General features: G+C 28.9%; 1 protein-coding gene across 6 annotated transcripts in view; it reads left to right on the forward strand.

The window, feature by feature from the left end:
* LOC107453330 (G protein-activated inward rectifier potassium channel 3) overlaps positions 1-26,380 on the forward strand; it is a 92,637-nt gene that overhangs the window by 35,471 nt on the left and 30,786 nt on the right. Inside the window, exon 1 of one of the 6 annotated variants that reach the window (XM_071177100.2) lies at positions 4,048-4,105. The exons of 2 other annotated variants lie outside the window; for them this stretch is intronic. The gene's annotated coding sequence lies outside the window, so the exon portion shown is untranslated. Of the gene's footprint in view, positions 1-4,047; positions 4,106-18,249; positions 18,526-26,380 lie in introns of those variants that run through there. 3 more of the 6 variants (XM_087156839.1, XM_021147830.4, XM_021147831.4) reach the window with 3 other exon arrangements.

A 26,380-nucleotide genomic window follows, 5' to 3' on the forward strand; every position in this document is an offset into this window, starting at 1 on the left:
TGGTATATTTTGTAATATTTATTTATACCAGTGTTTCTAAGAGAAAAATATATGTCTGTAAGCTTAGAATTATAAATCAGTTAAATGTGCAAATTTATAAAAATAGTTTATTCAGTTATAGTTATTAATTATAGTTATTAATATGGATCACTTAAATATAGATAATTTAAATGTGTGTATTTGGAAAAATAATTATGTGAACTTAACGATCAATTAAATATGTGCGTTTAGAAATACGGATTATTTAAATACGTAGGTGAAAATGTAGATCCTTTAGCATATTAAGAAATTTGGATAACTAAAAATTTGTGTATTTAGTAATATGGATAAACTAATGTAAGTATGTTTGCAAATATGAATGATTTAAACAATTGTAGTCTGAAATTTTGTCATTTAAATATGTGTGCTTGGAAATATATATCATTTAATTGTGCTTTCGAAAAATTGTAAAGTTTTTTGGCGTCTCAATTAAATGAAAATAAAAATTTTATTTATTTTTTATTGCTATATTTTTCACCGTAACAAGTGCGATACACGGCAAGGACAAAATAATTTCTGCCTCTTCAAAAATCGCTTATTGTCCTCAAAATAAAAAGTGAAAACAAATTGTCGTCCTTCTCTGTTTCGACTCGCTGCGTTGAACACGTCTTCTCGTCTGCATTCACGTGTCTCTTTGGGATTCGTGTTTAGAAAGCGATATTTAATTGGAGGACCAGTTTAAACCGTTAACACTTTCACTTCTTGTTAGTTTACTGCTAAACTGTTAACACTTCTTTAACATTTTTTTCACTTTTACAAAACACATCTCTTTAGTTATGGTATAAGCGTGTTAACATTTATAGCAGCAGTTTCCAAAAAGGAACCCAAAGGTTCCGTGGAAGGATTACAGGAGTTTCGAGGATCAAGGATATTTTTAACCACCAGTGATAATAATATTTATATGCAATTAATTATTCTTATTTTTGTTTTAACATTCTGCATGTTTATATGAACTTTTTTATTCAAATGAAAAAGTAACAAAATTTAAAATCTACATTTTTTTTTAGTAGCAATATATTGAATAAACTAGGAAACGAATATGCATTTCTAAAAATTCATAAGTATTCCTTATTAAGTTTTTTAATTCAAAATAAAATAACTCAATTTAAGAATAAGGAATTACGTTTTTATGATAACTGTTCTCATCGTTTATAATAGTTCTTTTTCAAAAACCGGAATTCAGATTTTTTTATTCATTTTCTGCATCTGCATATACAAAGAAAAAATTCATAGCATGAAATATTTCATTTCACACATTGAATGGTTTCATTTTTTATAACCGTCATAGAACAGCCGACCCGATTCTGGGTTTACGACTACCAATGTTCAACTCCATAACCTCGTAATTTTGAGCTATCCAGATGACAAGGAAACTCTTGGATTAATTATTGGGAAAAATTTGCCTTATGCGAGGACTTTTTACTGGAACTAACCCACATTTGCGTTGCATGGAGTGAAAAACCACGAAAACCTCCCACGGTTAGCCTGACTTCAGGGGGACTACCCCATGATGTGTCTACCACTGAGGATATTTATCGTCAGCACTGCGGTCGGCGCGAGCCGGGTGTCGAATTCGTATCGACCAGCATTTGCTGGGATTCGAACCCGGTTCACCTCATTGAAAATTCAACGCTCTATCCCCTGAGCCACCACGGCTCATATTAAATAGTTTGAAAATAATTAGTAGTCTTTTTGCTGTTGTTATATTCACCACTGCTATTGAACTTTTTTTATAATGCCAAGATTTCCGCCAAAAGAATCTCGATTATTTAAAGTTCCTAAGCCAAAAAAGTATTGGGAACAGCTGATTTATAGCTTCCTTTATTTTGTGATAAATTACAAAAAACGAATGTTGCGCGTTGAGAAATGTTTGGAAAATTGACTTGTACGATGGCAAATCATTTTTAATATTTTAATCTATCTTTTTTAATGCCAGTTTAGTAATAAATGTTTATTTTGGTATTTTATTTACTTTAATTTAATTTGGTTTTTAACTACTAATAGCATTGAAATAACACAATTTCATCGCGTGGGCAGGTTGTAATTTGTAAGCGTGTATTATAAGTCAGTTGGGATCCCCCTCTTGTGTTTTAGTAAGTTCAAAAATAAGCAAATTACTTACGTAAGAGTCTCTTATTTTGAACTGCAATATTCCTTTCGATGAATTTAGTTATTTTTACAATTAATCAGCGATTTTCGACGATAGAATGAGTTTAGGTACTTACGCAAACATTGCTCTTACTGTGCCTCTTTCTCTTATCGATGACATCATCAAACCTTAAAACCCATAAGAGGTTACATAAGATTAGAACAATCACTAAACTTCGAAATGTCGATTTTAAAACTTATGGGAATTTGATATTCGATATTTATGCTCAAAGTTATAATTTTAAGATTTCACTTAATTTGTTTACTTTTTGCTAAAACTTTTTAAAAAGGTATACGTTTTCAATCGAAACTTTTCACTCAGGTTTATAACGAAATATAAAGCATTTATAAATTCTGTTCAAAATTTCAATTTTTTGTTAAAAGAAAAATTAACTATTCAAATTTAAGCAAATTGTTCAAATGTTAACAAGCAAGATGCTCAAATAATAACCACCCTTAATCATCGAAACCATTGTCAAAAATAACTATAAAATGCAACACATTAGGATTGAAAATAATGTTTATGAAAAACAAATGATCAAAATATGACATTATTGAGCAAGGTCAATTGGACCAGAACGTAAATTTAATAAAATAATTATAAATAAATCTATTTGAACAATATAATTAAAAGTTGTCGTTTCTAACTATCTTTTCCAACTACTCCGTTATAGTTTGTCTTTATAAAGTGAATATTGGACATATAAAGAAATTTGTTCAAATGTTTGGTGATTTCATTGAAATTATTCTCTTATCAATTAACAAACAAGGTGGTCAAATAATGATCATCCTTAATAATTAAAATCATTGTCAAAAATGGTTAGGTTGAACTCGTCTCGCAACACAAAGTCTGAGGCCGTCTGCTGCTATGGAAATAAGAAACAGCGAATTTCAAAGAGGGGAGCTTTTTCCCTAACGCCTAATGTATTCATAACTATTATACGCCTAATATATTCATAACTATTATGCGCCTAATGAATTTATAACTATTATATGCCTAATGTATTCGTAACTATTGCACGCTCAATGTATTGATAACTAGTATTATACTTTCAATGCATTCATAACAATTATACGCCTAATGTATTCCTAACTATTATACGCCCTATGTGTTCACAACTATTATTCGCTCAATGTATTCATAACTATTATGTGCCTGAAGCATTCATAACTATTATAGGCCTAATGTATTCATAGTTTCCTCAAATCTATATAATTAATTATAATTTTATATAAAAATTTAAAAGTTGTAAAGCTATTTTATTAAAGTTTATTTTTTATTCATGTTTCTTGAGTTTTATGTCTTTTGGGAAAATCAGGGTATTTTTGTAAAACTGCAGGTTGATAATTTATATATACGAATATTGTAGTTTAATAAAAAAAAATTCAATGCTCTCTATGATCAACGATCAGAAATGAAATAACTTCCATCAAATTTACAACTCGAAAAGTTAAATAATTCGAAAATTAGCGACTTCGTTTGGTTCGTATGTACTAGAGACTTGCAGAAATTTTTAAAAATTTCGTATAATCTTTACAATTTTTTTCTAAAATTAACAACGCAAAATTTCGAAGTATGGAGTTTAAACCCCAATTGCATTTATAAGTAGTACAATATCGATATTTCTCGTTTAACTTAAAATCCGAAAAAAAAAATTTCTTTTAACAAGTCTCTTCTGTGATTTTAAATGTCATAGAAACAAAGCTACTGTTCATTTGTTAGTACTTAAAGTGTCCTTCAAGAAACAAGTTTTAGAATTTACCTATTTAGCTTATTTGTGTCAGATAAGGAAATATGTGATGAGATTTCTTTGGTGTTTCCTTTAGCAAGGGTGTTTCTAAGCTTAATATATTTGTGTTTGAAGGATTGGAATTCAATAACATCGTTTATTGCTCTGTCTTTCCATCTCAACTCAAGGTAAATTATTTCTTCAGAGTGTCAACACCGTTAAATTTCCTTCTACAAATCAATTTTGTTGTTGTAATCAACAATACCAATATTTATGTAATGATTGATTTAATTTTTTAATCATCTTTTGATCCAACTTAAAAGAATTTTTTTTCTTCATTTGGGAATGGAATGAAAACACAAAAATGACCGCGACAAAGAAATATTGAAGGTTCAACTTTTTACCGTTAAATTTGACTATGCATTTTTGTTTAAAATTGACACATGTGAGCATTTCTCAATATTGTGGGATTGAATTATCGCAATAAAAAAAAATTGAAATAAATTCACTTGATTAATGTATAAAATCATTGAATTATCGTGATTTTGTAAATTTTTCGATCTTCAAATACTTTATGGAAAGGCTTAAGGAATATTTTGAAATGAATTTAAGTGATTAATGAAGAAAATTCAATTAATTTCTATGAATTTTCATTCATGGGGCTTTTTTCCTATTTCAAATTGTATAGTCTCACATTTTTATGCTACTTGCTTACTTTTAATTATTGTTCTTTTTTTCTAGAAAACTTTAATCGAGAACTAGACCAATGCTTTGTTGTATTCATTTTAAATGTTTTTATCAATAACTGTATAACTGACGCAATGTTATGCTTTCCTCTGGAAATTTTCTTTGTAAAATCGAAGCAGTAACGCATCATTTTATTAATGTAAAAAGACTGTTCTTCTGAACTCGCTGAATCTAATTTAAAAAATTACAATACTGATTTCAAAAAATGTTAATCTATTTGCTATTAATCCGAAATGCAAAAATTAATATGCATCTAAATACAGATATTATCAGTATTTATTATTATTCTGTATTTAGGAAAACAGTCTGTATTTAGAAGTATTCTGATAGTTTGTGCTTTGTGTTTAACTAATTTTTATTATTTCTGAATTCCCAAAGTGTTTTTTATAAATTTCATATTACTTAATTACTTACACCGACAATTCTAATTGAAAAATGTATGTTCTAAATATCTAAGAATATCTGTTGTATGTTAGATTTATTTATTTATTTACTTTTTGATTCGCTGAAGCAAAAATAAAGCTCATGTAACACATAGCTTAACATAAAGGAAGTTTGATACAAATAAGATAAAGAATATTGTGATACGGAAAAAAATAAAGTGTTGTATACAACAAATTTATAACAATATATAATATTATATATTTATTATATATTATGTTATTATATATTATATTATATAAGTATATAACAATTATTTTAATCTAACTATAAAACAGCATTTTTATAAAAATATTTTGATACAGATAAGGTATAGAATATTTTGATAGAGATTACAAGTAACATGAAAGAAAATAATGCCTAATATATTTAATAAATAAGTCAATAAAATAAGCAATTTAGAAATTCAATACAAATTTGACAAATAATAATTGGGATATAAATAAGATAAAGTAAATGTGGACATAATATTAGGTAACAAATAAGGCAAAGTACGTGTTGAAGTAATTTAAGATACGAATAAGGTAAAGTATATGTTAAAATAATATTGAGTTACAAATAAAGTAAAATATATGTTAAAATAACATTGGGATACAAATAAGGTAAGTTATATGTTGAAGTAAATAAAAAATTATTGGAAATACAATTTTATTTAATTAGCCTAATAATGTAAATTATTCTAGTACTACACTTCCGTACACAGCAGCAAAACAAAATTAATTTGGTAACTAAAAGGACTGAAATAAGTTGAACTGACACGTGTAAACTATAAATTATAAGTAAAGAATAAAGTTTTTTTTTTGCACGTTTTGGCTACGCTATAAGATATAAAACTTAGTTAAAGTTTTATACAATTTTAACACGTCATTCTCGTTTCAAGTCGTAAAAGTCAACTTAGTGTCCAAGGGAAAAGAAAAAGACAATTCTTGTCAGCTGAGCGTTGGCTTTAAAGTTTTATAATCGTGTGACTCATACTCTGGGAGAAGAACTCATAAAAACTTAAATATCATAACTTCGAATAAGATTTTTATGGTTGTATAGTAAATTATGGCACTAAAATGCACAATCAAAGTTTCCGCGTATGCTTGTTTTTATCGGAAAGAAATTGAAGGATGTTTATTTTAAGGATATATTTAAAGTAAACATTGATTCTATTTCCAATCATTGATGATGAATGTGTGAAATTTATTATGTATTTATGGATCATAGATGCATAAATGATACATTAAAATACGGAAAATGACTTTACATAAATCAAATTGGAAAATCATTCACAGAAAAGATGTCAAAGTGATTGAAATAGACAAATGCGACATTTTTCATTCAAGAAATTATCTTTTTTTTTCTTAATTAGGTTATGAACTGTTCATATTTGCTATAACCGAAAAATATTTTTTATAATTTAATAATTTTATTCAAAACTATATATTTTTTTCATTAAAAGTTAATGCTAAAATAAATGGCATCTTGTGAGGATGAATTTAAAACTGAAATGATCGTTAATGGTCAACGAATCCTGGATTTTAATATCCTTGTCACTGGTCTAACCGTAGAAGTTTTCGTGGTTTTCCTTTCCTTGTAGCGTAAATGAGGGTTAGTTTAATTAAAAAAAAGCCCTCTAAGAAGGTCAGTTTACCGCAATACTTGATTCAGGAGTTCCATTGTCTTCTAGGTCTGGTTCAAAATTACAAGGTTAAGGAGTTGAACCTAGAGAGTCGTAAACTCAGAATTTTGTTGGCAGTTCAAGACCGGTTATAAAGTAAATTAAAATATTCTTTGGTCTAGCGGTTCTACATTTAGTTGGTCTTATATACCTGCCAGCTGTACCACTTTTATTTTGTTAACAATATTTTCTTGCACAAATGATGCAAAATTCAAATCTTGAGTGAATTTCGGGTTCGGTTAGCTCATTTACGTCACACTAGAGCTGCACAACGGGCTGTTGGCGACGGTCTGGGAAACATCCCTGAGGATGATCCGAAGACGTACCATCACAATTTTGATCCTTTGCTGAGGGGACTTTTCGTAAATAGACCGTCAGGAGTTTCAAATATAACACTTAAGTCTTCCTATTTTTATTTTTTTATCTTATAAACCACTGTTATGTCATTACACAATAGGGCTGTATTAATGACGCCTTTCTCTTTTATGATAAACAATGGAAATTGTATGTGAAAAATTAAATGAAATCTTTTCGGCGATTTAAAAAAAAATTATATATATATATATATATATATATATATATATATATATATATATATATATATATATATATATATATATATATATATTGTTTTGGTTGATATGGCGTCCAAGGACGCAAGTGAAGGTGAATGTCAGGTGTTTTCCGTCATATTGAGGTCTCGAATTAACTTTAACCCAAACAATAAAAACCTTTTCTGTCATAAAAGTCTGCTCCTTGTTTACATCACGTTAAAATGAGTTTTCAGCTACTAGACATAAATCTCATCATATAATGTTTGCATAAAAACGGTTATTGTAATTCTTAACTTTCAGCTCTTTTATTACATTTGATGTTTGCCTTCACCCATTCTTGATGAGGAAATTTCCATAAATTTCTGTAGGAATTTGTTGAAATTTAATGGCCTGTATAAAACTGATTTATACTATAAAGTTATGGGAATTTTTTTTTGTATGTTGAATATAATAAATATTTTCATAGTTATATATTGTCATGTGATTTATTTGGATGGTGATCGTTTAATATACGTCAAATGGATTAGCAATGTTACGATGTTATGATGACAATTTAAAAATTTTAACGTTTGCAAGCGTTAGGTTTTTTTACTTTCCTATATTTTAATAAAAGTATAAGAGTATTTGCGCCTTAAACTATGTTAATTCACAGGCAAAGGGGGATATAAAATAAACAACTTTCAAATCCGTCATCTCTAAGCAGAATGATTTAACTGCAGAGTAGTAACACTAACTTATGCTTTTCCAAAATCAAAACATATTTATCTGAATTACTTTATTTTTGACAAGAATGTCGATCATATAAATTTAGGGCTGTTATTTTAAACTCTTCTACAACGAAATTAAAAAAATTTCACAATAAAACTTATTCGTTTTTTTTTCCTACTATTTCAACCTTAATCACAAACATGTTTTTAAATTTCTTATATGATTTTTGGTTGCTATAAATGTTATTCGTTAAAAAGATTATTTAACAATAGCGTAAATTGTTAATTCCTATTATTTCTTTGAAGTTTTAAGTTCCTATTTCGCAATAACCATTGTTGCTGCATGTGTTGATTGGATACAGTTTTACATAAAATTTATTCTAACAATGAATATAATGTGGTTATCGTAATGTAACATATTATTGTAAAACTGTATCTAAATTTGTCTATCACGAAATGTTGCGTGTTAAGTGCATAATATTTAATAAGTTAATATTATATTAAAAGAATATCACTTTTAGTTTCATGCCCATAAATTTGTTTAATAATAGAAATTATAAACGTAATAAAACCGTAGAATAATATTCAGAAGAAATGATGTATAACACAAGTAAACATCATTAAATAAGTGATAAATAGTTTACAGATAAATACCGTTATAACAACTTTTAGAAAGTCATCCTGTTATTTAGATCTTATTTATTTATGATTTCATGTTATATACAGATTCAATTAACTTCTTTGGGTTTTACGACACTAACTAGTCTTTTTTTTTAAACTTTTCATGTTTAGTTAAGTTTTTTATGTTACAGTTGCTGTAAAAATATATGAATATTTAATAATTTATATAGCACTAATGCAAAACATTATGATTAAGTAATTAAATTATATACTACTAATACAATTTATAATAATAAAACAAAATAAAATTTCTCTGAAAGCTCCATTTAAGAACTTTAGATCTACCAGTTCGAAAAAAATTTCAAGTTTTCTAAATAATTTCTTTTGTTGATGGCAATAAATTAGGATGTGCTATAACTAGTCGAGAAGTGGCCGGTTGATGATAAAAGTGCTATGACGGGTGTGAGCTTGTAAGGTTCAAAAGACAACTGAAACTTGAATTTTCATATATCTCTGAGCTTAAGTAGAGATTTAAGTGCTCTAGCTTGTCGAAAAATAGTCGAAGCATCGATTGCAAGATTTCACCTTCACACCTTCAGAGACACAAAAGCGAGTAAATAAAAACTTAATGATCATGGGATAGAGCTCTGAGATTTCCAATGAAATGAAGCTGGTTTGAAATCCAGCCCTGGCTGATCAATACGAATTCCATACCCGTCTCGCACCGACCACAGTGATGACGTAATATATCCTCAGTGGTAGACGGATCATGGGTTTTGAAGTCAGGTTAACCGTGGGAGATTTTCATCTCCATGTAACGCAAATGTGGGTTAGTTCCATTAAAAAGTTCTCCACGTAGGTACACTTCGCTCAATACTTAATCCAGGAGTTCCCTTGTCTTCTGGATTGGATTCAGAATTACAAGGGTACGGAGTTGAACATTATTAGTCGTAAACCAAAAATTGGGTCAGCTGTTCAACGACAGTTATAAAAAAAATCTGCATACAGGAATGAATTTTTATATTCTTCTTGATATTGTATTTCTTCGTATTAATTTTAAATTAAGTTTTCTAATTAGTTCATTCAGAAGCATCAACCTACTAAATTACTGAAATTTTTCATTTATTAGTTTTACAATCATCATTTTTTATTTGAACTTAAGACATGCCACTAGTTTACCATTCCTTATAGTATCGATTCTTAAATAGTACTTTCAGTGTTATCAGACTGTTGTAACCTTTACCCATAGTATATCAACCTAAATATAATCAACAAAACCATCAGTAAACTATTTGTATAAAGGTGCTGATACACTCGTTTGAAAATCGTTAAGATATTATTGAGAACTTTTATGATGTTCGCACTTGATTTCTGCTGTTTAAAACAAGTTCTAACTAACTCAACCGGTATCAAGCGGATTTGGTAATAAAAAAAAAAGGAGTACACAAATATTTACTATAGACTACTTTTAAAATTTTTATGCATATGCGTTTATTTATACTTCTTAATTCTAAATTCTGAATTATTTAAACTAAGGTAAGAGATAAAAACTTAGGTATCATAATATATCTTTATCTACGTCATTAATTTTAGCTACACGGTTTTGAACATCACGCGTAGAGATTTTTAGTTTCTTTTAACGTCATGCCGTTAACATTTTTATTGAACAAAATAATATTAGATGTTACTTTTTGCTTCTTCAAACTGTTTTAGTTTTACTGGAGGGATAAGAAAGTACTAAGCCTAATACTGTATCAAAAAAATAGCAATTTTGTATTATTTTGTACGCTAAACTTCATTAATTTGCTTTTATTACTTGAAACTTCATTATGTGATTTTTGCTATTTAGTGAATTTATATTTTCTCTTTAATTCGATTGTTAATTTTTTATCATGAAAATAAACGTACTTTAACATTTAAAAAAAAACAATCGCAGGAAGCAAAAATATAACTATTTTTTTGGACGTAATAATTGTATTTTTACATTAAATATCTCAAACATTAAACATTATTCAAAAAATTACTTTTGACCGAAATATTTCTTTTCTGAGCGGCAACATTTTAATTTCACAATCCCTGAATGGAAAATTGGGCTTGTGTATTGTTTGGTGCCGTATAGGAAGTGAAGAAGGGGACAGACACTCAACCGAAGGAGGTACCATATCATAGTATAAAATCTATTATCTATTAGTATTATCTATTAGTATCTATTAGAAAAATCTTAATATATTAGTATTATTTTTATGATGAAATGAAATGTTTCTTTGGGTATATATTTGGTTTAAGCTAAAGATTTTATAAAAGATAAATATAAAATATAATTTGCAAGCAATTTTAATAATAAAGATATTGATCGTTAAAATTGAAATAATTTTGCATTGAGGAAATATTAATAATATTTTATAATTTTTACCATGGAATTATTTTCGTTCATATTTACATAAAAATGAATTTAGACATTTGTGAACATAAATCATTCCGTTAGTTTTTCCTACCTATTTATTAAATTCTTTTCTAGTCCCACTGATTCCACATCTGAGGCATCTATCGAAAGAGATTGCCTCAAACATCCATTGGGAGTGTGTTGCATTCAGGTTTCTAAACAAGGCGCAGTTTATTGCCGCTACTGCGCAGTTTATTTTCGTTACGTTGTATTACTAAATTTATCTGTGTTGAGACTTTTTTTCTTCTAGAAGGTGTTGATCGGCACCCCTTAACAAAATGTAAATAATATTCAAATAATTAATGACTAGTTATGTTTATGCATAGGTGCGTACATTTGTAGAGATCTAAGAATCATTTGTTTAAACAATCAGCCCTCATAAGGGGCCATGACATGTGCAAAATCCAGTCGGACATCATCCAAGAGGTGCCTATTGTTTAATGCTAATATAAAGAAGGTATTAAAGAATTGCGAATTACTATTTATGTTTGAGGCTTCGTATCTGGGAAATTATCAATTTTAAGACTTAGTGTCAATGAGGACTTCTTTTTATCAAAGAATATTATTGAACTATATCATATTAAATATTCAGCGAATTTGGCAGAGAATTTATTTCAATAACATTTGAGCGATGCTCTTTCTAAAACTTAACTGAACACAAAATCAAAATAAAATCAGGAGTGTGTATGAAACGTAAGTTAATTACCAAACGATTCAAGAGTACACACCTCGTCAGTTTTAGAATCAAGTTTCAGTCACGTCTCAATTCGAAAAAAGTTCCAGAATTTAGATAAATACATTGTTATTAATTTCCGTAATACTGGAGCTGACCGGTACAGGGCGGAACGTGGAAACAATGTTCCTTTCGTCATAATCGAATCTCAGCTGGCAATAGTCCATTTTATGTTATTGTTCTTAAGTGGACGCCATCTTTTTTTCATTTTAAATTTTTACTCCTGTAACGATATTCGAATTAGAGGATATGAATATGCCCTTCCTCGTCAATAACTCTGTCCTCTCAGAACCCAAAACAATGACAAATGGAATATTTCTCATTGAGAAGTACAAAATACGAGAACAATTTTAAAACCTACGCTGGATTTGGAGAGTGATTGTCCTCTTCTGTCTTGATGACGTCTGTACTGTTAAAATACAAAGAATATGGCATCTTGTGTATTAAGTGTTTTCAATAATATGAATGGGCGATAATAGATTAATTTAGAGAAAAACTTGTAAACAATATTTTTAAACTTTCCTCTTACAGTCATTTTTTTTAATAAATAATTGGTGACTTAAATGCGATTAAGGGATCGAAAATTTTTTATAACTGACAGAAAATATTGTTCAGCTATTTGTATACGAAGGAAGTATCTCTAAGTATAATCATTCTGGATACTTGGAATGACAAAACGTATAAGTTCTCATTGTTTTTTATGTATTTGTTTTATTTTTTAGTATATATTTTTCATTATGTATGGAATTTGGATGCGTTATTATTTTTTTTTAAAAAAAGAGGAAAAGGAGGTAGAAAATAAAGCTCCCTTTCAAAATTTACTTTCTATTATGTTGTATAAAACATTAGGATTGATATGGTATTTAATGAAGTATTGAAAATAATCTGGACTGCAAAGATTGGAAATTCAATGTTATGTTACTCAATATAATGTAGTAACAAGTAAAAAAGATTTAAGTCACCGAAGACCACACTGGAACCTTAAAAAGCCCATCTAGGATTGGTGGAGGATTACTCTATCACTCCAGGTCATAGAGTAAAGGATTGCTTCATTACTGTAGATCAGGGGTGGCGAACCTTTATACACCAACGTGCCATTTTTTCCAAAAAATTGTTTAATGAGGTCATAGACGTGCCGTCAAATAATTTTGCCTTCGTGATTATTGGGAAAATAATAATACTAAATACTATCAACTCAAAACTCTTTATTTACATTGAAAAAAAAAGTATTCTGCAATGTATTCAGTCATACGCGTAATTCAACTTAAAGTAACATCAGTGTGACTTCTGTTGTTGCAAATTAGATGACAAATAACTTATATTGGGTTGTAAGATGTTAGTTTAAGCAGGACTGTTTTTTTGTTAGTTATTTATTGTTAGCTTGTTTTTTATGGTTATTAATTGCTTTTTTAGCATTAATTGTTAATTTTTTTCATTAATAATTGTTTATTATTTTGCGTGTTTTTTTGTGAATTTTAATTTAATTGTTACATATGCTTCATAGTGTAATAGCATTTGAGTAATAACAATTCATAGTGTAATAACAAATGTGATCGGTGGCGTGCCCAAAATATTGTGTCGGGTGCCATTGGTTCGCCATCCCTGCTCTAGATCATAAAGTGGAGGATTACTTCTTTACTCTAGATCATAGAGTAAAGGATTACTACATTACTCCAAGTCATAGAGTAAAGAATGACTCCATTACTCATGGTTATAGAATAAAGGATTACTCCATTACTCTAGGTCATAGAGTGGAGGATTACTTTAAGGAGTTATGCAGGATAAAAAAGACCGCGAACAAAAAGTATATGTAAGAATTACACTAGAAAAACTTTACCTTTTCTTCTGTTTATCTTTCCCTTTTACATTCTTATGCCACATATGCAACCTTGTAAACAAATTGTAATGAAATTAAAGACGCAAATAATGTATGCAATAAGAAATAGTGAACGAAAAAATTCAAGAAAATATTCGATTGTCAAGGTTTTGCAGTATCAACAATTCTTACCGTAATTATATTGGAATAAATTATTTTTTGTCCGAGCTGCTCAATTTTTATCGGTGATCTTACAACTATGTTGAGTGCCAGTTTACGAAATCATCTAAGTAACTTAATAAGGCTCGTATGTTACAGAATTTTAATGAGAAGAATTTACGCAACAACCATATTTACCTTAGCAACGAGTGAATATGAATACCCCAGTATATATAGTTAATAATCTCGAATACAAGAGCAAAAACAATCTTTAGTATCTTGGGCTTGATCCATCAAAATGTACCTAGAACTTGTCTCTATAACATTTAAAGCAATAATTATACTATTGTACTTATTATTGTACTTATTATTGCACTTGAATATTTTTACTTATGTACATTTTCGCCTGCATGACGCAAGAATATTATATATCATATTAAGTAAAATAATTTTCTAATAAAATATTAAAACTACGTTAAGAAGTGGTTGATATTCCAAGTAATGAAAACTGGCTTGCTTGTTAATAGTGTGTAATTATTTTTAATTTTCTCGTTTCACGCAATTCTAATAAAATGATGATTTCTAAACTTCTGAGAAAGTTTACAATTTATTTAGATTTGGCTTAAAAGTTACGATATTTCTATATTGTTTGCGTATGAAATGCTGTTCCTGCTGTGGAAATGTACATTTAAATTTCATTTCCCACTTAAATTAGCATGAAATATGACTTTTTTGTTAAATCCTTGACTTTGAATCACTTTTATATATTTTTTCTATCTATAAATTGCATGGGATTATTTAGAACAGAATTAAAGAGTAATTTAAAAGAAATACTCCTTTTTAATTAAACTGTAGAAAATCGTTTAAAGTGACCTAATATTCTGAACTGTTAGTTTTTAATTGCCTACCACTCTATATTATCTATAATATTTTGCAGAAAGTTTAGTAGTTTGCTCTCTTTGGGCCTCGAACCTCAGGTCTTAGTAATAGCAGCTCAGTGCAGTAACTATTGAGCCATCGTGACTTGAACTGCATATAAAATAGTTATGGTCAATACGAATTCTACACTCTGATCATACCGATTGCAATGCTGACGAAAAATATCCTCAGCGGTAGACGGATCATGGGTTAGAGTCCCTTTATCGTTATGCTAACCGTTGGAAGTTTTCGCGGTTTCCTGCGCCATGTAACACAAATGAGGGTTAGTTCCATCAAAAAGTCCTCCACGAATGCAATTATCTCTCAATACTTGAACCAGGAGTCTTCGGAATTGGGTTAAAAATTTTCAAAGCTACGGAGCTGAACATTGATAGTCGTAAACTCGAAAATTGGGTCGGCTGTTCAACGACGGTTATAAAAGAAAAGAATATCGGGTGAGTATATTGTGCCTATTTATAACATATATAAGAGTTCTTTTCGGTGATATTAAAAGAATTCTGATCTAAATAACTCCCGTTTATCCGATTTACTTACCACTTTAACAAACAACGCGCATTTTATTGATATTATGGAAAGAATTGTATTTGATTTCTCGTGTATCATAATTGAATATAAACTGTAAAGCAGTAAAATCCAACCTGCATCTAAATCTGCATACAAAATATTTATTAAGGTTATGAGAAATTCGATAGTTTCTTTGAGATTGAATATTAAATTTTTGAATCTTTTAATTAAAACTAGATCTCAATAGTTTTTTCTAAAAAATTTAAATAATCGTAAGCCTTTAATTCAAATCATTAAATCTTTTTTTTTTCTAGATCTCTAAAATTCATGACTAGAAACAGAATATACAAATTAAAAACTTTTTCAAATTATTTTTGTATTCTTTATAAGATAAAGATTGCGCATTAAACATTTAAATCAAACGGCTTTCAGCAAATAGTTGGAATTAACTTTAATTTCATATTGTTAAAGGGCAGTGATCTTTGACTTAGTGTTAGAATGCTTTGTTTAGGTCTCTGGTTTTTCCTCACATTGTTTGTCCACAATGATAGAAATCTCTCCGTGATTTTGGTGACCCTCAGTTTTTCAGTATTTATAAGAGCCTTTGACCCAATCACTAATTTAACTACATGATTGTTGTAAAATATGAAACTAATGTTTCCAAAAATCCAATCAATTCTTGATGTTTAGTATAGAACAAAAAGAAACATTAAAAACAAATTTTTAATATTTTGAACTTTTCGTTTAACCTATTATAGTACTTATATTAATTGATTTGGCTGATATAAAATGGTAGGTACTACTTTTATCGTATTTTTGCTGGAAAACAGATATTTTTTTTAAGTGTTATTCTGTAGAATAATTATGAAATGTAATTCATAAAATATCATTCAATAACAGAAATAATTTTAAAAAAATAGGTTCCTCGAACTCATGTCAGATATTTTGCTACTATATGTTTTTCAAGCTCTGCTTAAATATGGTTAAATTGTACAATTAAAAGCCCCTTTTTTTGCACCTTTCTTTATATGTGTATACTTCTTCCTCTCCCATTACTCCTAAGTATTTTAACTGGTTTTAAATCTTTAACTGATAAAACTGTTATGAGTAATTTAAATAACTTTCAATAATTTATTATTTTTAATATTGATTTCAATAAGAATTGTAAACAATTTAAATTAACTGTTTAAAATAAAATAATGCAATATAATTTAAATTAATTTTAATAAATTAAAATGAATTTGAATTAAAATAGTTACTATTTTACATTCTCGTAAATTTTATTATTCTAAAAGCCAAAATTTAAGAATTTACAAGATCAATTAAATTTTTTCTTAGATACAAAAATTAAGAAGCCGTAAACAAAGAAGTTGCTGATAGAAAGCTTTTTACATTCGTAAAAAGCTTTTATGTGTCTCATTTTATGCCAATAGATAGAGAACAAAAAATTTATCTTATTTTATGTGTCTTATTTTGTGTCAGCAGGAAAAATTTCTTTTTAATATTAACTTAATTAAATGTTAATTATGTTGTGAATATATGTATTTTCCGTTCTGTGCATTATACACAAAGTGTACACTATAGGTCTGCTAGTAATATAATTTTCTTTAGAATTCTCTTTGAAAAATAAATTAAAAATAACCATCACATTAAGAGTAACAAATTAATATTTAAGCTAAGAAAAAACAAAAACGTTATGTAAATTTGTAGAATCGCTACTAAAGAAGGCACAGTGAAAGCATAAAGAACAATTTGATTATCTGATAATTTAATGACCAGTTTGATTCTCTATCATCATTTGGTGTTTAGACACCGAGGAAGGTTTTTGCTTATGGAACTGAAACTATAGTACATCCATTTATGTACTTCATTCATGTTGTTCTTTACTTTAGTCTACATAGCACAGAGTGTATCATATCTGTTGTTGGACCAGTTTGATTGTTCTATGAAAAAGTTTTCGATATTAAATTTTTTCCAATTTCACTTTGTTTCTTCTAATAATTAAACAGGTTTTAATGTTTTTAGTCCCGTTTTCCTCAACAGTGATTCTTTAGATTTCCATAGAGTAATGAGGTGATCCGGGTTCGATTTCCAGCAATTGCTGGTCGATACGAATTCGGCACCCGGCTCACACCCACCACAGTGCTGACATAATATATATCCTCAATGGTAGACGGATCACGGATTATAGTCCCCTTGTCGTCAGGCTAACTGTGAGATTTTTTCGTGATTTCCTGAGCCATGTAACACAAATGTGGGTTAGTTCCATCAAAAAGTCCTCTAAGAAGACAAATTTTTCCCAATTCTTGATCTAGGAGTTCCCTTGTCTGCTGGGTTGAGTTCAAAATTACAAGGCTATGGAGATGAGCATTAATAGTCGTAAACCCAAAATTGGGTCCGCTGTTCAACAAGGGTTATAAAATATAAGTTTACGAAATATTAAACGTGATCATATACGTAAATTCCTATGTTTACATATGTATATATTTGTCTTAGTCGATAGTGTTTTATTCGTTTTAATGTATTTTTCGTCATTGGAATAGAAAACTAATTAATTTCTGTTGTCACACCAAATGAAATACTTAAACATCTTTCATTCTGAAAGAAAAAAAGAAAAGAAAAACATTCGAAAGTACTTCAGAGGTGCTTGTATGCTCTTTTATGCTAAATTATTTCCTTAGCGGATATTTAACATAATTTTACAATTGGAACCACTTGTCGAGCACGTGTAAAACAAGATTCAATAAGACCACTCCAATTGAAAATAATCAAATTATGTAACTGTGACATTATCTCTCGAGTACTGAAATTTCGCACTTTCCGAAAAACATTCCCTTTTATGTCCGAGAAAGAAGTGATGAAAAATGCAAAAATTGATTGTTGAAAGTGAGAACAAGAAGATGACCAGCCAGACATTAAGGATCAAAAAATGTTTAAAGTACTCATCACCATCCAAAGTCAGTTTCCTTTTTGTTGTGACGTATTACAGTCAAATTATCCTGCCTCCCCCACCCCCCGTTTGATTGGCTCGATTATGCATGTGTGAACCGCCTCCCACCGCCCCATCTCATATGTCCTGGTCTTGTCACTAGGCATTATAAAGCAAGCGATATTTTAAGTCAGTTGACTCCCTTCGACTTTGATGATAACATTCCTTGGATTTCAGGTAAACATTCCAATTTATTTTCAGTCGGGAAACAGTCATTGGGTATATTGAATTCGAGCTGTGTGTATATTTCATTCTTAAAGTCGCATCATTTAAGAAAATTGTGAACATCCAGGTAAATTTGTTCGAAATTTAAAGTTATCATTAAATTAGAAAGAATAATTTCTGTCAATTTCATTGGAAAATTTTGTGATTAATTTTTCAAGATGCCATTTTTCTGAAAAATCAGTTTCATCTTTAAATTCTAGATCTATGTAAAATATAATATTTAAGTGTTAGATTTGGGGGATTTTTTCAAAACTCCCTAAAATTAGTAAATTGTTAAAAATTTTAGAGCATGTTCAACCATAATATCGGAAATGGTTACCGTATTACCGTTCTTGTTTAACTTGATTATATGTGATAAAATGGTTTATGGTAAACGAAAATATAGTTCTATTTAACACCGTATTAAGTTACTGAAAATTTGGACGATATTATAGTTCCATGTTGCAATGATATTATTGAGATCTAAATTTTTTTTTATTCTATTATTTCGTAAAATTTCTTGATAGATAAAAGGAAATTTTAATTATCAAAAATAATTTTTGCATAAAATTATGCTTGGGTGAATTAATTGCATAACAGAGTGCAAAATGTTTGACTCGCACAATTATGATAACTAAAAACGCTTATGTGCCATTTCAGGGATCGAACTTATGACCGTCCTTCTGACTAAAGTATTGCTCCCATTTTTTTTCGATTTGCAGACTGTAACCTTTTTTTTTAACATTATAAATCTATATCTGCTTGCTTTTAGAGTCGATGAGTTTTTATATATTTTTATTTACTTGTACTTTTGTTACATATTTATTAGATGTTTTTACTGTGCCCGATTTGAGACATTTTATCATCATCTATTATTATACATGTTAAGTAATTAAATATATTTAAATCGATTAAGAAATTATAAATTCAGTTACTAGTTTATAACTGTAGAAAGACAGCTTTGATACAGATATTTATTTTCAACTAATTTTTATATCAATTATAGCATTGCTGAAGGCTTTTAAAGCAACGAGCTGTTATTATCAATTGGATATTATATACGAGATGTTATTATCAATTGGATATTATATACGAGAATATTATATTTTTGGCAGCTTTCTCAATTTATTCTCTTCTCAATTTTTTCACTCTCTAAATTTTGTAAAATTATGTCTTATTAGTAGACATATTTTTTTTTCATTATTTATTACAGAAATTGCTATATATTAGCAATCTTTAGCTATTTTTATCAATTTTATATGCTAATCTTTTCACTATTATATATTTTGATGCTTTATTTGATTTTTTGGAAAAATATAATCCGAGTGAGTTAAGATATTAAAGAAGCGTTCGATTTTGTGTAAAATTATTTCAATTACTTCTTAAAAGTGCAGAGAAATTGCTCCTTGACTTTGAAAAAAAAGCACCGCAACAAGATTAACAAACATATGTTACCTTGTAATTAGAAAAAGAATTAAAAAATATTAAAATTAAAATTTTGTTATCGGAACTATGAAGCCAATTATTTAGTAATCTTGATTTAAATGCATTTTAACTGTAGAATAAGTTTAGTTTGTGGCTGCAATATATGACATATGATTTAACATGTGTTTTAAGATATGTTTTATTATTATCAGAATAAAAAAAATTTAGATAGCTTAAATCGATCTTCTTTTTTTTTAATTTTTTTTGTCTGGGCTAAGCGAAGGTCAACTTGATGCAAGCTATGCGCATTAACGAGCATTGATTTGGAATAAAAATAACACGTGTACTGAATATCCATGTTTGTGTAATTTATTTTGCCAAATTTGTTCCTGAATCCAGGAAAAACTATAGAATTCAGTGTCGTGAGCAGGAAGCTTATCCTAATTACATATTTTTATCCGTATTTCCTTTATCTACATTGAACGACTGGCTGAGTCATTAGCTTCATGCGCGATAACAATTAAACGAAGGTCAGCATTTGGAATATTTAAGCACTTGGTGATAATTGAATATATGGTTCTCTGTATTTGAGGCACCTGAGATTCCAAGAAAAATTTTGAGTTATTTACAAAATTAATTAAAATATCCGTATTCTGCCATTTTATTGTTTGTTTTCTTTCGTACGAAGAACGTTTGAGTCATTAGCATTAAGCGTAGCAACAATAAAACGAAGGTCAGAAAGATGATCATACTTAAATAATCATCACTTCATGCCTATGAAATAGCTCTGTTAAAATAAAAAAAAATAAAAAAAAAAAAAAAAAAACTTTTTTTTCCACAAAATAAAAAATCAAGTGTTTTGCCATTTTTTTTAATACTATATATTTAAAATGAACTTTCCAGCGAAAAAACAATAAAATGAAGTTTCCAAGAGAATTTATTAGATCAAAATGGAATATTGCATATTTGTAACAAAATGATCTTTCTTTTTTTTGCAAAAATAAAGAATTTTGATAATTTACCGAAAGATATAGAGCGCTGCAGTGAAAACTGCGTAACTAAGCACTGAAATAAAGGGCCAGTTTTTGTTAATTACATAAGGAATTGCAATAGATAAAGCTAATAATTCAAACAAAGCATTTTTCCCTCCTAAGAAAATTGAATTTAACTTACTGGCCACTTAAGATAGAAGTCAATTGTTTAGTTGTACGAAGAATTTAAATAGCAGCTATATTTATGTAAGCGATTGGAGAAATGAAAGTGTGATTTGATTGCTTACGTCGCACATAAAGCTTACATTAATGGGCTATTAGCAACTACTTTAGATTCATAGTTATTGTGAAGAAGTGAAAAACGCCGCTCATGAAACTATATTAATGGACTATTAACAACTGCTTGAGATTCATAGTTATTGTGAAGAAGTGAAAAACGCCGCTCATGAAACTATATTAATGGACTATTAGCAACTACTTTAGATTCATAGTTATTGTGAAGAAGTGAAAAACGCCGCTCATGAAACTATATTAATGGACTATTAACAACTCCTTTAGATTCATAGTTATTGTGAAGAAGTGAAAAACGCCGCTTATGAAGCTATATTAATGGACTATTAACAACTACTTTAGATTCATAGTTATTGTGAAGAAATGAAAAACGCCGCTCATGAAGCTAAATTATTGGGCTATTAGCAGTTACTTGATATTCATATTTATTGAGGAAAAAACGTCACACAAGAATACTATATTAATGAGCTATTAGCTCATTAATATAGCTTATATTAATTAGCTTATATATAATTAGCTTTAAATATATCTTTATCGAGGAAAAATGAAAAAAAAATGCTTAAAATAGCAGCAGTATTTAATGACTTTCGAAACGTTCTTTTAATTAAGCAAAATTTATGTGCTCTTTTAAGAAAAGTTATATGGTAGATTTTTCACAATGAAATTTTTATTTATCAGTACATTCTATTTGAATAATAGAGTACAGACGAATCGCCGGAAGTGTATTAGATGCAATAAAATCCTTTCCGAACTCGCTTTTACAATCTCACATAAAAAAAATTCTTTAAAAATGAAATTAAAATTAATTAAGTGAAATCTAATGCATAAAAAAATTAAGGCTAATGCTTAAAAATTAATTACTTCGATTAAATATGAAAAAGGTTGGTTTTAAGAAACGCAAAAAAAAGGAAAATTTTTAATTTAGTGTATAGTTTTTAAGGATACCAATTAATGGAACCCCAAGTTAACGATTTCATTAGTGCAGAAAACGTTATTCGTTAAATTGAGATTATTCGTAATATCGGCAAGAATCCATGCAAGAAATAAAAAATTTCTGCATTTACTTTATAGAACTGCTCTAATTCGAGCAACACAAAACTATCCATAACTAAATATTATGAGTAGTTTTATTTAGAGCTCAATATACTGCGAATTTCGAATGCATTTCATTATTTCAGTTGTTAGTCTGCAAAATCATAATTTATTAAAGCATATTTCTCGATTGCAAAGATATAGAGAAGCAATAATATAGAGCAACATTAAAATTGGCTTTGTTTCTTTTATCACCTTCGATATGATTTTTCTTGAAAGCAGCTTTTGTTATTAATATTTGCATAATGTACGATGTCTAGTATTGAATCACACTTGTGAAATTCATATGGAAAAAATTAGTGGTTGGAAAAATATCATTTTTGTAGTTCATTACAACACTTGTGAAATTCGTAAGGAAAAAAATTAGTGGTTGGAAAAATATCATTTTTGTAGTTCACTACAACACTTGTGAAATTCGTAAGGAAAAAAAAATCAGTGGTTGGAAAAATATTATTTTTGTATTTCACCACAGCACTTGTGAAATTCGTAAGGAAAAAAGTTAGTGGTTGGAAAAATATCATTTTTGTAGTTCACTACAACACTTGTGAAATTCGTAAGGAAAAAAATTAGTGGTTGGAAAAGTATCATTTTTGTAGTTCACTACAACACTTGTGAAATTCGTAAGGAAAAAAATTAGTGGTTGGAAAAATATCATTTTTGTAGTTCACTACAACACTTGTGAAATTCGTAAGGAAAAAAATTAGTGGTTGGAAAAATATCATTTTTGTAGTTCACTACAACACTTGTGAAATTCGTAAGGAAAAAAAAATCAGTGGTTGGAAAAATATTATTTTTGTAGTTCACCTCAGCACTTGTGAAATTTGTAAGGAAAAAAAATCAGTGGTTGGAAAAATATTATTTTTGTAGTTCACCACAGCACTTGTGAAATTCGTAAGGAAAAAATCAGTGGTTGGTAAAATTACGTTATGTTTGTTGTTCACTACAACGGCAACTTCTTTGTTACAAATATAGTTAACTACAACTGCTGTTTTTTCACTACTTTAAGAAGACGAACTTCTCTGGAGAATTTATTTACACCTATGTTCAAAATGGTTTAAATAAGAAATCAGCCTACATTAAACACAAGGGAATATCTAAGACATATTTATTCATGTTTACATGAGCCAGTTTGTTATTCCAAAATAATTTTTTTTCTCGAATTTGTTCAATTAACTTTTATTATCTTCCTCGGCAGCAAATATTTAATTTAAGAAATGCTTGGAAATTATCAAATACTTGCAATTTTGATAAATGTTTAATGCTCTTTTTCCTTTAAGTACATCTAAAATATGTTCCCTTCCTTTGAAATAACATCAACGTTACACGGACAAACATTCGCATGTGAAAGTATGACCAAAGTTATAAATTACCTATTATTCGTAATCGCGAGTTTAAATACAAGTCATACGGTATTCTTAATGCGTTATTCTTGTTATTTCTCAGCTGCAGCCATAGTTTCATTTCCATTGCCGAACATTTGTACCCATTAAATTCGAAAAATTAGTTGTCTTACAACCGTATTTCTTTTCTAAGCCAACATTAAAAGTAGTTGCCAGGAATCGCTACAAACTACAGTTTTCTTTTTTCGTTTTTTTCTACCGCACTACGCACTACACTACGTTTTAAAAAAGTAGCACACTACACTACAAACTACGAATAAAGTAGCGACTCCAGTAGTTTCATTACTTGTAGGGCGATACTTCCGTCTGCTAGAAAAAATTGTTATTTAAATTGCAAATTGGTGGATAGCGGTACACTAAAAAATAATTATAAGTAAATTTCGTGTATTTTCGTAAACTTATCTAAAGACGTTATTATGTCGAAAAAAAAGAACATTTAAAAAAATTGACGAAAGAGTAAAAAAAAAAATTATTCATATAATTCGCTAATTTGTTTTTTTTTTTTTTTATTCAATTAATAGGGGTTTGTGCTTGCAATTTTATTAGGAAAAAACAAAAATCAGTTAAATTGCAACATAAAACTCTGAGAATCCAACTGTCGTTTACTCTTACATATTAATTTTATAAGGTATTCAGACAACATATCATAACATTTTCTTTACTACGTTGATATTCCATCCATTGCATTACATCCAGATTGGCTCTAATAGCTGTTAAACTTAACCTCTATTACTATTTTGATAACCTTTTGAAAAGATTTGGATTTTATTTCTTTTGTGCCGAAAAGCTGTAAAAAAAAAAGTGGTGGGAGATCTTTCATCAAAATTTTATACTCAGTGAGTTTTATTCATTGGTTTGAGTTCATATAGCACGCTATGTGTGTCAAAATGATTGATTGTTTAGTGATCCGTGTTATTTGATAGCAGGGCACCATGACGCCGCAATAAAAGTAAAAACAGATCGCGTTAGGTATTTCACTTTTTTGTAAATCTCTTTAAAGGACTTCTTATATATTTATGTCACTATATGAAAGTGGGAAGTTAATCATTTAATAACGTTGTATTGGATTGAATGCCTGAGTTATTGGTACAAGAGCCTAAATCTTGTGTTCAAGATATCCTGTACCTGACTATAGCTAAAAAAATAAAAATAAAAACAAGGTTTATTGGGATTGTGGAACCCGTGACTGTCTAAAGAGGTGCGCCACCGAAAAGGAAAATATCGAATTGGAAAACCAATTTTATCTTGCAATAATTTTGTTTAGTATGAGAATTTTGAATTACTGCGCTTCGAAAGTGATGTTGAAAGCTTCTTCCCCCCCCCCCCCATCTTCTTCCTAGTACAATAGCATCCTAAAATTCCCTCGACGGTTTGTTTCCTCTTTTTTTTCCACTTTCGCAATCCTTAATGCAAAATGTCTTTTAATTTTTGTGCAATACATCTTGAGCTACTGTACTCATTCAAATAGTTAAGACACAGTTCCATTACATTTTATTTTGAAAAATATCCTGAAAAATAAATGACTAACATTCATCATTAATTATTTTCCTGTTTTTTGATCGATTATCATATGAAATGTATATGTTACGGTGAAACACCGAAATCTGGAGAATGTCGACATTCACCGGTGAATGTCAACATTCACGTAGTCGCTTGGTGTATGTTCGAAATATTCGCTAAATACTCTTATTTCTAACTCTCACCGGTGAATGTCAACAATCACATAGTCGCTTTGGTGAATGTCCGAAATATTTGTTATATCCAATTTTATATTAATTTATTCGTTAATATTATTAGATTTATTTGATATATTTATATTTATTCTATATTTTAATACTTACTGACGATAGATTAGAAGAAACATCAGTATTTGGAGTATCGGGCAAATATATACCGGGCAATGGCACTTGATCTTAAAACATCAGTGTAGGATATACCGGGCAGTGGCACTTAACCTTAAAAAAAGCATCAGTGTAGGGTATACCGGGCAGTAGCACTTAACCTTAAAAAAATCAGTGTAGGGTTAAAATATCGGGAAAAGGAATTATATCCACGAATAAATTCATATCAGATCGAATACAATAAATCTTTCGGACATTCACCAAAGCATATCTGTGATTGTCGACATACACCGGTGAGGGTCCGAATGTACAAGAACGTAATGAAATATTCGATCTTTCACCGACGTATTTGGTGTTTATCGACATTCACCGGTGAAAGTCAACAACCACCGATTTCGGTCTTTCGCCGTGACATATATATAGATATAGATGCATAGATAGATAGCTCTTCGAGTTTTTCAATTTAAATTACAATTACTAATTTCAAGAAAAGAGAATTACGTTCTCTGATAACTTTTCTCAATGTTAACAAAACCATAATTAAATTTATTTTATTTCTTTCAACCTATTCGTACATCAAAACCAAATTTATAATATCAAGCATTTCATTATCCATATTAAATATTTGGTCTTTTGTTTTTTAATAATGCTGGGGTTCCGTCAAGTGAAGCTCGATCATTTAGGGTTCCATGGCCGAAAAACAATAAGGAATCTCTATAGACTAATCCGTCGTTTAAACTGATCCGTTCGAAAAATCCGGCATGTGTTCCTAGAAAGACAGCAAAGATGTTAACGGTTAACACTCACATTAATAAAATCTTAATTTTGTTGCTATCTTAAAATGAACTTTAACAAAATAAAGCATAAATATAAAATAGAAATGAAACAAACTTGTTATTTAA

Source organism: Parasteatoda tepidariorum, chromosome 2 (genome assembly GCF_982258835.1).
Source record: "Parasteatoda tepidariorum strain Cologne lab strain chromosome 2, Ptep-v5.0, whole genome shotgun sequence".
Taxonomy (NCBI): domain Eukaryota; kingdom Metazoa; phylum Arthropoda; class Arachnida; order Araneae; family Theridiidae; genus Parasteatoda; species Parasteatoda tepidariorum.